Raw genomic sequence first — 9635 nt, forward strand, 5'->3', positions numbered from 1 at the left:
CATACAATGCAAGTTAGTATCGATGGCTAGGAAACAAGAGTAAGCTAGAAACATACCATGTAGTGTGTAATGTTGGTGTCAGTCCAAGCAGCTTTGAATGCTTTTTTGAATGCTTGTAAGTTGTCTTGAAAGCTCTTTTTGTCTTGCTGGGAGTAGTTGACTTTCTCACACATTTGGAACAGAGTATCAATTGAATGCCAAACATCTGCTTTGACATTCCTTGAAGCACCTTCATGGTCTTTCACTGCATTATGAAGCTTTTTCCACTGTTGGTATTTGATTCGACTTGTGTAGGTTGTTGTATATTGCTTTCCTAACTTTGTAGGTTTGTGTTGCTGATTATTCATTGGCTTGGAAAGAAATCTTCTTGTCTTAACACCTCCAATGGAGGGCTTCCTTGGAATTTCCTTTTCATTTGATGACTTTTTAGTGTCCTTCAGAATCTAGACATTACCTCCATGTACTCCAATTTCTAATAGGACCTTCTCCAATGCACTGATGGCTTCTTTCCTCTCTGCTACATTCTTGATTTTCCAAGCAAAACCAATGTGGAGATATACCAGTTTCTCTATGATACAACACAAAGCATGAAGCTTGCATATATGCACATTGGAAAGAGGAATCTCAAACACTGGTTTAAAGTTCTCATCCAAAATTTGTCTGTTCGGTGGTCGTCTCCACCACTTAGAGTCCATCACCCTTTGCGGAGTGCATGCAGTAAAGGCATGGGGACTTTGCATTGGCCCCTTTTCTGCAATTAAATAAGCACTTGAGAGTCTTGAAATCACCCGTAAGATGCCATTGGACTTGAAATTCCCCCCTTTTCTCTACATGGAGCATCCTGTTTGTATTCATCTGTTCTTTGATGAGATTGGGGATATGTGTCTGATGAAATACCCAAAACAAGGATTCATTGTCCTCTTTCTTGACCTCAAATGAGCCTAATCACCAGATGTTCGTCTCGGACTGCACACTAAAATACTTTGGATCATCCCTACTGCAACTACAAAGAGCCCTATTCATAAGTGTTATTGTGACCCTTTTCGTCTTTTTCTCATTGATAATCTCACACTCGTCAAGCTTGATGTGACAAACTGAAGTACACCTCCTACCTCCTTAAATGTAATATCATAGAACTCCACCATTCTCTTTTGCAAGAGCTCCAAGTCTATGAATATATTGTTGTGTTCATTGTAGAATATGTTGCCACCTTCTCCCTTAAAGTCTCCTAAAATGTGGTATGAGTGACCAACATAGTGAAGCTGTTCTGTGTTTAATTCCTCCCTATGTCTCCAAACTTTTGTAGGTGCTGGAAGTAGCTTTGCTTTAATTCCTTTGGCCTCAAGGAGGGATGACACTGACTTCTAGATGGCACTATAACCCTTACAACTGACTCCACTTGAATCCATGGCGTATTGAATATTTGTAGCCAAAACTGTATTGTTGGTTACAAATTCATCCACTATATCTCATTGAACCACCTTGAACTTCTTCTCTTTTATCATTTCTCTTACCATTCTTGATGTCACAAATGGTTTTATTTGCTTTGCTAGATTGAGATTGGGATTAATATTCTCTTTGTCAGGATATATGACAACCCTACAAATACAGCACTACTCATTACTAACGTAGAGAACATGTAAATCCCAAAGAAGCCCAACAAATAAAATAATATTAATTGCTAACACAAAAGACATGTGAATGGGAATGCATTTAGTGAAATCTTACCTTATGGCTTGGATTCTCTTCTTCAAGCCTCCAGAACCAAGCCTCAAGTTCTCGACGTTTTTGAGCTTTCTTTTCTGTATGCGCCGTCCAATGATTGTGTCTTTTTCTCTATATTTGGGTAGGTCACTTCTTAGTTTATTGATTTGACTTTCTTGTTCTTCCAATCTAACTTTCTGTGTCTTGCATTCACCAGACAAGCCAAGAAGCTCATTTGCTAAGTGTTGTGTGAATAATGCCTTTCTCTTTCTTGTATGTAAGAAATTGACTTGCAATATCCTAGCAAGCCTATGGCGCCATCACCTGCAAAACGTAAGAGAGTTGTGGGATTTGAAAAGGGAGGATGTGAAGCAGTACAGGGGTCAATAGGATAGATGGAGCCATCACACCAAAGGTCTATGTGTTGCTTCCTTGACAACCTCATATGATCTTTAACATCTGATGTCCTAATGCTTATGCATAAGGGGCTTTGGCATGTAATTGAGGATGAACAAGTGAAGGTTGAGCCACTTCAAAACAACAAAAAATTGGGCCTTATCACTCAAAATCTTAATGATGATGTGATTGGTCACATTGTTAGCTTCAAGAATGCCAAGTTAGCATGGCAGGAATGCAACAAGATTTTTGGCACCGACTCAAAGAGCTCAAAGATGAACCTTCTCATGCATTTTTACAAGCTCAACAAGAAGGAGACCGAGACCATGGCACGACACATCAATAAATTCAAAGGTATCAAGCAGCAGTGTAGTGCATTAAATAAAGTCATTGAGGAAGATGAATGTATTTCCGTATTGTTAAAAGTGTTAACAAAGAACCTTATGAATCACTTGTTGCTACACTTACAAATGTGCCCAACACTAAAATTCAAGATGTAGAATCATCTCTACTTGAACAAGAATTAAAATTCAAGGATAAAGAACCATTCAAAACACATTCAAGTGGGCAAGCACTGTATACAAAGGGTGGAAGATTTCAAAGGGAAAATCAATCAACATCTCGACTTCCAAGATGTAATCATTGTGGCAAGCTTGCTCACATCTTTACAAATTGTCGTTTCAAAAATAAACCAAAAAGAATTTGTAGTGCATGTGGAAGGATTGGGCACTTGGAAGAACATTGCTATTCTAAACAGAATCAAGAAAGCAATTATGTGGAAGATGGTCACTTTGTGTGGCAGAAAACGATGCCTCTAGCTCCAATCATCTTTTCTAAAGACTTTGTATGTCCTACCCTCTGGCACTGATGATGTATCTTTTCTAAAAACTTAGAAAGTAGAAATAATTATTTACATGTGTAAGTTTCACTTTGGATGACATAGGCTGCCACACGAGCCCATGGAAAAGAGCAAAAATCCCCAGCACAAATCTCTCAGAAAGTGTGCATGCTAGTTCGCTGGCTAGAGGAGGAGGAACTAGAAAAATATCCCTATTTGATGCTTGTGTAACCAATGAGATAAATTCTTATATGTAATGTGAAAACTATCTTGGTTTTGAAACTAGATACATCGGAATAGGGCCCAATATGGAGACATTTCTACATCTAGTATCGGCTACAGTGAGAACTCCAATGCCTCATATGGTTGCTCGAATAATGCATTCACCAGTGTGCAGGGACTCCTATGTATGAAGAGCAAAGAGGAGGTCTACCATACTTTGAGAGCGACTTTTTTTGAGCAAACCAAAATTTTGAGCCAGGCATGGTAAAAGACCTCCTATTGTGAAGTGTATCCATCATTGCATAAGTGATTGCTTACATTATTAGAAAGGAAGTGCACTAGGGTGCTAAGAAGTGCTAAGAAGAAGTAGAAGGAAGGCGTGAAAAGAAAGAGGGATTCCTCATTGGTTTCCTGACTTTAACGAAAGAGAGTTTTGCAGTTTCTTAAAGACAAACAATATTTAGAGTTTTCGAACATCTATGAAGAGGAAGAGGATATTTATGAGAGAGCATGTGAAGGTGCTACCTTCTTGCCAGAGTTGGATCTTGTGGGAGATAATTTCTTTGATGATTGGGATTTATCTATCTTGCATCCAAGCGAGGTTGATGACTCCTCTATTATGGATGAGTGTGTTGTGTATACATAGGATGTGTGTTGTGATGTGGTGATGAGGTTATGTTTGATCTTGTGATGGACTTTGTGCTTCGAGGGGTCTAGGGCTATGGACCTTGGTCAAGAGATGCTAGATTGAAATACAAAAAAAATACGTCTTGTGGAGTCCAAGTGACAGTACGGCCTCCTCAAGCCATTTTTTTAAATAAAAGGCATGCTCTACAAAAGGCCAAAAAAATTTTGACATGGGAGGCCGCAGCGGCACGGCCTCCTCAAGCCATTTTCTATTTTTGTGAAAGGCCATGTTTTGCATGTTCTACAAAACACAAAAAAAATATATATGGCACGGCCTCCTCAAGCCATTTTTTTTTAAAATGAAAGGCCATATTTTGCATGCTCTTCTGTAGGCCCTACGGAGAGGTATTCAAAGAGGGGTTTCAAAAAAAAGAGTATGGCCTGAGGAGGCCACGCCGGCAGGGCCTTCTCAGGCCATGCTCTTTTTTCTGAAACCCCTCTTTGAATACCTCTCCGCTGACAGAAGAGCCTTATCCTACAACACAGGGCTTGTTGAGAGTCTCTGTGTTTGGATTGAGAAGCCAGATCACCATCTTCTTATTGCAGAAAAAACAAGAACGAGGGAGGGGGAAGTGTAAAATAGATGCATCACAGCAGGAGAAGGGCAAAGGCTATCGATTTTCAACATTGAGGGGGCCAATGGAGAACATATAGTGATGATGATTAGGGATTTGCATAAAGGGTTACTGCCTCTCATTTGCAAGCCAACGTGCCATTGTCTCTAATGGCTTCCCTCACAAAGCGCCACCCACAAATTCCACAATCCTCTCAGGGGTGCTTCTTGAATGCACAATAACCTCTTAATGTCATTGTCTATTCACGGCTGCCCTCCCAAAGCAAGGCTGTGCCACACATGAATCCCACAATAGGGTAGCAATCCTCTCATAGTAGCAACCTCTTAGTGCACATTGCAGATCTCTCACAGGTGCATCTCATATATACAAAAAGATTTGGCAGGGAGTATCAAGACAAGCCTACCACAATTTCTCTTTCACCACAACCCAACTAAGATCACAACTAATTACATAAACCATGGGTCTTTCATGATTTTATCACACATTAATAATTACATGCAGTGATGATGAATGATAGCCATCAATGGGTCAATAATTTAAGGCTGTGAAGAGAGAAGTTAAGGGAGGAAAAACACTATTGGCCGAGAGCACATTCCTTAGGCCCAATCCTCAATCCCTAATTATTGTATTAAACTTGATTTTATGAATTTTCTAATTTATAATCCACAAGCAAACATGGATAATTCAGATCCTTAGCTTTATAGGCAATAGTTATACCCTTAAAAATGGCTAGACCCCCAAATTAAATACGGCAATAGTAATTCCCCTAAATATAGCTAGACCTACCTAAATTAAATGTTTCATTGCCATAACTTCATGGGAATTTATTGAGGACACATAAATGAAGGTCATTCAATGATCCACAATTTGAGGTGGACCATGAGGAGCATCACCACCATTTGTTTATTGATGATGATGAGTGTGATAAAACATAGGCTTGCTATGGTTGAGCTTCTGGATATTATCTTCCTAGGTTTTTTACACCCAGTCTTTTAGTTTCAATGTATGATCTTACGAGGCCATGTAGCTCAATTTTGTTTGTTTGTTTTTTTTTGGTAGAAACTTTGATTTAAATTAGAAGAAAAGAAAAGTTACAGCTACAGAAGAGATAAAGGCTCTGCGAGGGGCACAACTGCTTACATAGTCCTGCATAGGAACATCTGAGGGCTTTCTAACAAAATAACAAGATTCTTGTACTATGAGGAAAGGATTCCATCAATCATTGACAGTCGATCTCTTGAGTAGATCTTCATGAGCCTAGACTTCCAAGTCTGCCATCTTCCAAGCTTGACTTCTTGGAAAGTCTTTTGAAAATCTTCCACTGCATCCTTCATCTCCCCCATAACCTGCACAGCAACTTTAGAAATGTGAGCTTTTAAAGCCCAGATATGGTTCCTCCCTCCACTAGGGAAGACATAATCATTTCTTTCTTTCGAGATTTCATGGAGGAACAGACATCTGATCATATGCCACAATGGGGGATCAAGGTGCATACATTCACCCAAAAGAACCTCTTTAGGAGAAAATGGGTTGGGGTGAATACTCTTAAAATAGGTATACAGAAGGTTTAGAAACTTAGCATTTTACCTGCATACATTCACCCAAAAGAACCTCTTTAGGAGAAAATGGGTTGGGGTGAATACTCTTAAAACAGGTATACAGAAGGTTTAGAAACTTAGCATTGTACCTGCAATGAAAAAACATGTGAGGAATGTCTTCAATGTCAGCATTACACCGGGGGCACATTGGGGCACATTGGAAGGATACAGTAGTCAATGATTCTTATAGAATTTGATTTCACCATGGTGTACATATGATGTTCATTAAAATTTAATAAGAACTAAGCTCACTAAGCAATGTTTTGAACTACTAAAATAGGATTATCAAACTACTACCTAGTTTTTTGGGCTGCACAAATTTATTGAACCATATAGAATCATAGGGCAGGTAGAGGAGCTCTTTCTTGTCCTTTAAGCTCACCAAACTCTTATACTTAAACCAAGCATTCCAATACTGGTTAGCAAGAGTAGTACCCTTAGCCTTAAATGGAGCATTGGACATAAATATCTCATTGGGGGAAAATTTATCCCATGCCTTAAGATTCCTATGATGAAACCGCCCACAGTTTCTGTGAATAAAAAAAGATCAGAAGTCTCTGGTGGAGACACTTCTAACTATCCATTTGCAAGCCAGTTTATCAGCCATGGTTCTGATGTCCAGAAGCCCAAGACCTCCTTGATCTTTAGGCAGGGTACACTTCTCTAACGCCACCTTATGGATTTTATTATTGGTGGCACTGTTACCCCAAAGAAAGTCAGCAGTGAGCCTGTCAAGCTCTCTAAGGTGTGTCTCGGGAGGCCTCCAACAAGCAAGGAAGTATATGACAGTAGGAAGGATATAGTGGTTCAAAACAAAGAGTCTAGAGGCTAGGGTAGAGTTGTAATCATTCCAATGCTTGAACTTGGCTTTGACTTTTTCCATAACCCAGGACCATCTACTCTTGATGGAGCACCCAAAACCTATAGGAATCCCTAGTAACCTGAAAATGGTCCCAGAGAGGACTTGGGTACAACCAGCATTAGAGATAGAGTCAGGAATGTTACCTTTAGAGGCCTATACTCCAGTCTTGGAGTGATTAATAATAGAACCACTGGCTTCACAGAAGATGTCAAGGCAGTTCCAAAAAAATTTAACACTTAAGTCATCATTGGCAATAAAGGAATTAGAGTCATAAGCAAACTGTTTTGCAGACATAGATCATGATCAAAACCAGGGGACAGGAATACCTTTGATCTCACCTTTATCAAGAGAATACTTGACCAGCCAACCTAAAGCATCAGCCACAATAACAAACAAAAGAGGAGCAATGGGGCAGCCCTGCCTGATAGATCTCCTAAGAGTGATAGGCTCTGTAAGAGATCCATTAAGAGAGACAATAGCTTTAGCATTACCAAGTAGCACATGAACATATTTAATAAAATTTTTCCCAAAGCCAATGTCAGACAAGGATTGTAGAACAAAGTCCCATTCAACTTTATCATATGCTTTATCAAAATCAATTTTGAAGAAAAGAAAATCAAGCCCAATGTCTTGGGCAAACTCACACCCTTCCCAAATGTTGATAATGGCATCAAGGACATATTTGCCCTTAATAAAGCCTTTTTGCTCTTGTAGAATGATATCATCCATTAAAGGGCTGAGCCTCCTAGCAAGGGTAAGGGCAAAAACCTTATAGGTAGAGGTAAGACAGGTAATGGGTCTCCAGTTGTCAAGCAAGTCCTTTCTCCCCCTTTTATGAATGAGCTTAATGACCCCAGTGTTAACAGAGATAGGGAGGGCACCATAGCTGAGAGTCTCAAACCAAACTTTCAAAAGATAGGGAGCAATCCATTCCTTATACGCCTGAAAGAATTCATTGGGCAAACCATCCATCCCAGGAGTTTTACCTTTAGCCATGTGCTCTATACTTTCTTTCACCTCATCTTCGGTCAGAGGGGCCTCAAGCTGAGACTTCATGAAAGGGGTGACAGTCTGTTTCCTGCACATAGCTATATTAGCTCTAGCATTAGTGGTCCCCTCTGACCTGATGGGCATCTCAGAAAAAATTTTAGCATAAAAATTAGCAACAAAGTTAAGGTTATCCTCCTGGGAGTGGAGAATTTGCCCACTTGAATCCTGCAAGGGAGGCACAAGATCTTGAATTTTCTTTTTTTTAAAGCAGATTAAACATATGTTTATTGGGTTTATCAAATTTCCCTGCCCAGACCTGTCTAGTAAAAACAAGCGCTCTTTCAGCCTCTTTCATCTCTTCTTGCCTCATTACATCCGTGAGACCATTAAGCTCATCAATATGGGAGGAGGTAGGACTGCAATGCATTTCTAGTTGCTGGATTCTGTCAGAAATGGTCTGTCTCCTATTCTTACGTATCTGAGTAGCCTTAGTCTTGTAGATGCTCAAAGTTTTCTGAGTAAGCTTAACAGCATGCATCCAGGCTTTAGCAGGAGAAACATCCAGGCTTTAGCAGGAGAAACATACAGATCAAAAGCAGAGTCAAAGTGATCTTTAATAAGTTTAGAGACAACCTTTGAGGAAAAGAGAGTAGCATCTGCATGAAACCAACCACTTTTCTTTTGATTCACCTGGTTGTTGGCCTCTAGAAGGACTGGTTTATGATCAGAGACACAAATGGAGCCAATAGCTCTACACTGGATATTACAGAAGTCATTAAGAATAGGAACATAGTACCTGTCTAGTCTGGCTGACCTGAAATGCTCCTTTTTCTGAGCATTATCCCAAGTGAAACCAGACTCACTTGACACATCCTGAAGGTTGAAGTGACTGACCAGCTTTTCCCAAAGATTTTTTTCCCTATCACAAAGAATTTTCCCTTTCTTCTTCCATCTGTCTCTAAGAGAAGTCACCATATTGAAATCCCCAAATAGAATGACATTACCTGTGATTTGGAGCAGCTCAGACCACACCTGCATTCTTAGATTAACATCACAGGGGGCATACACAGCAATGAGGGTTAGCTTGAAAGGGCCCCCAATTTGGGCACTCACCCGGCTCTGGTTACTAGTATACTGTGTCATCTCTTTAGAAAGGGAATCATTGATACCAAGAGCCAGTCCCCCTTTACCATTAGGATGAGTAGAGGTAAGCCAAGTAAAGTTTTTACTAACTCTAGCCAAATTAGTTTGGAGAAGAAAATCAGTACACTTAACTTCATTAACACACATAAAATCAAAGCTGAGCTTATAGTCATTAATCCAAGTCTGGATAGCCTTAGCTTTAACTGGATCAGTTAACCCCTTGCAATTATAGGTACATCCTTTCAGATTATGAGCACTCATCATTTTCTGGAGTTTTTGGGGGGTTTACTGAGGACAACAGAAGCTCTGTTAACATCATTGGTTTTTGCTTTTTTCCTTTTGTATTTAGGGACCTTAGGGGAGGAACTAGAGATAGGGCCAGCTTTGGTTTTCTGAGGGGAAGTTTCAAGAGAACCAATAAGGGTGTCTTGAGAGTCAACCTCATTAATTTCCATCTCAAATTCCTTATCTATGGGAAGGGAGGAATCTATAAACTCCTCATCACAGAGTCTTCCTCAGAGGTGGGGACATTATGGGAAGAGTTGCCTGGATTATCCACCCTAGCCTTATCTTCCTCGAGACTAGGAGGGGTAACCTGCTCTTTATCAGGGACAAAGTTG

At 39.9% G+C, this 9635-nt stretch overlaps 1 long non-coding RNA gene across 1 annotated transcript; it reads right to left on the bottom strand.

Moving 5' to 3' along the window:
• Positions 1-5543: 5543 nt before the first annotated feature.
• On the bottom strand, positions 5544-8766 carry LOC147610031 (uncharacterized). Its single transcript, XR_015264130.1, has 3 exons — positions 8669-8766; positions 8506-8528; positions 5544-5768 (listed from the first exon to the last, which is right to left on the bottom strand). It is a non-coding gene; the product is annotated as an uncharacterized LOC147610031 (long non-coding RNA).
• Between the last annotated feature and the right edge of the window lie 869 nt (positions 8767-9635).

The sequence above is a fragment of the Cibotium barometz genome, chromosome 50, assembly GCF_041138505.1.
Source record: "Cibotium barometz isolate CiBa-2024 chromosome 50, ASM4113850v1, whole genome shotgun sequence".
NCBI classification, from domain to species: domain Eukaryota; kingdom Viridiplantae; phylum Streptophyta; class Polypodiopsida; order Cyatheales; family Cibotiaceae; genus Cibotium; species Cibotium barometz.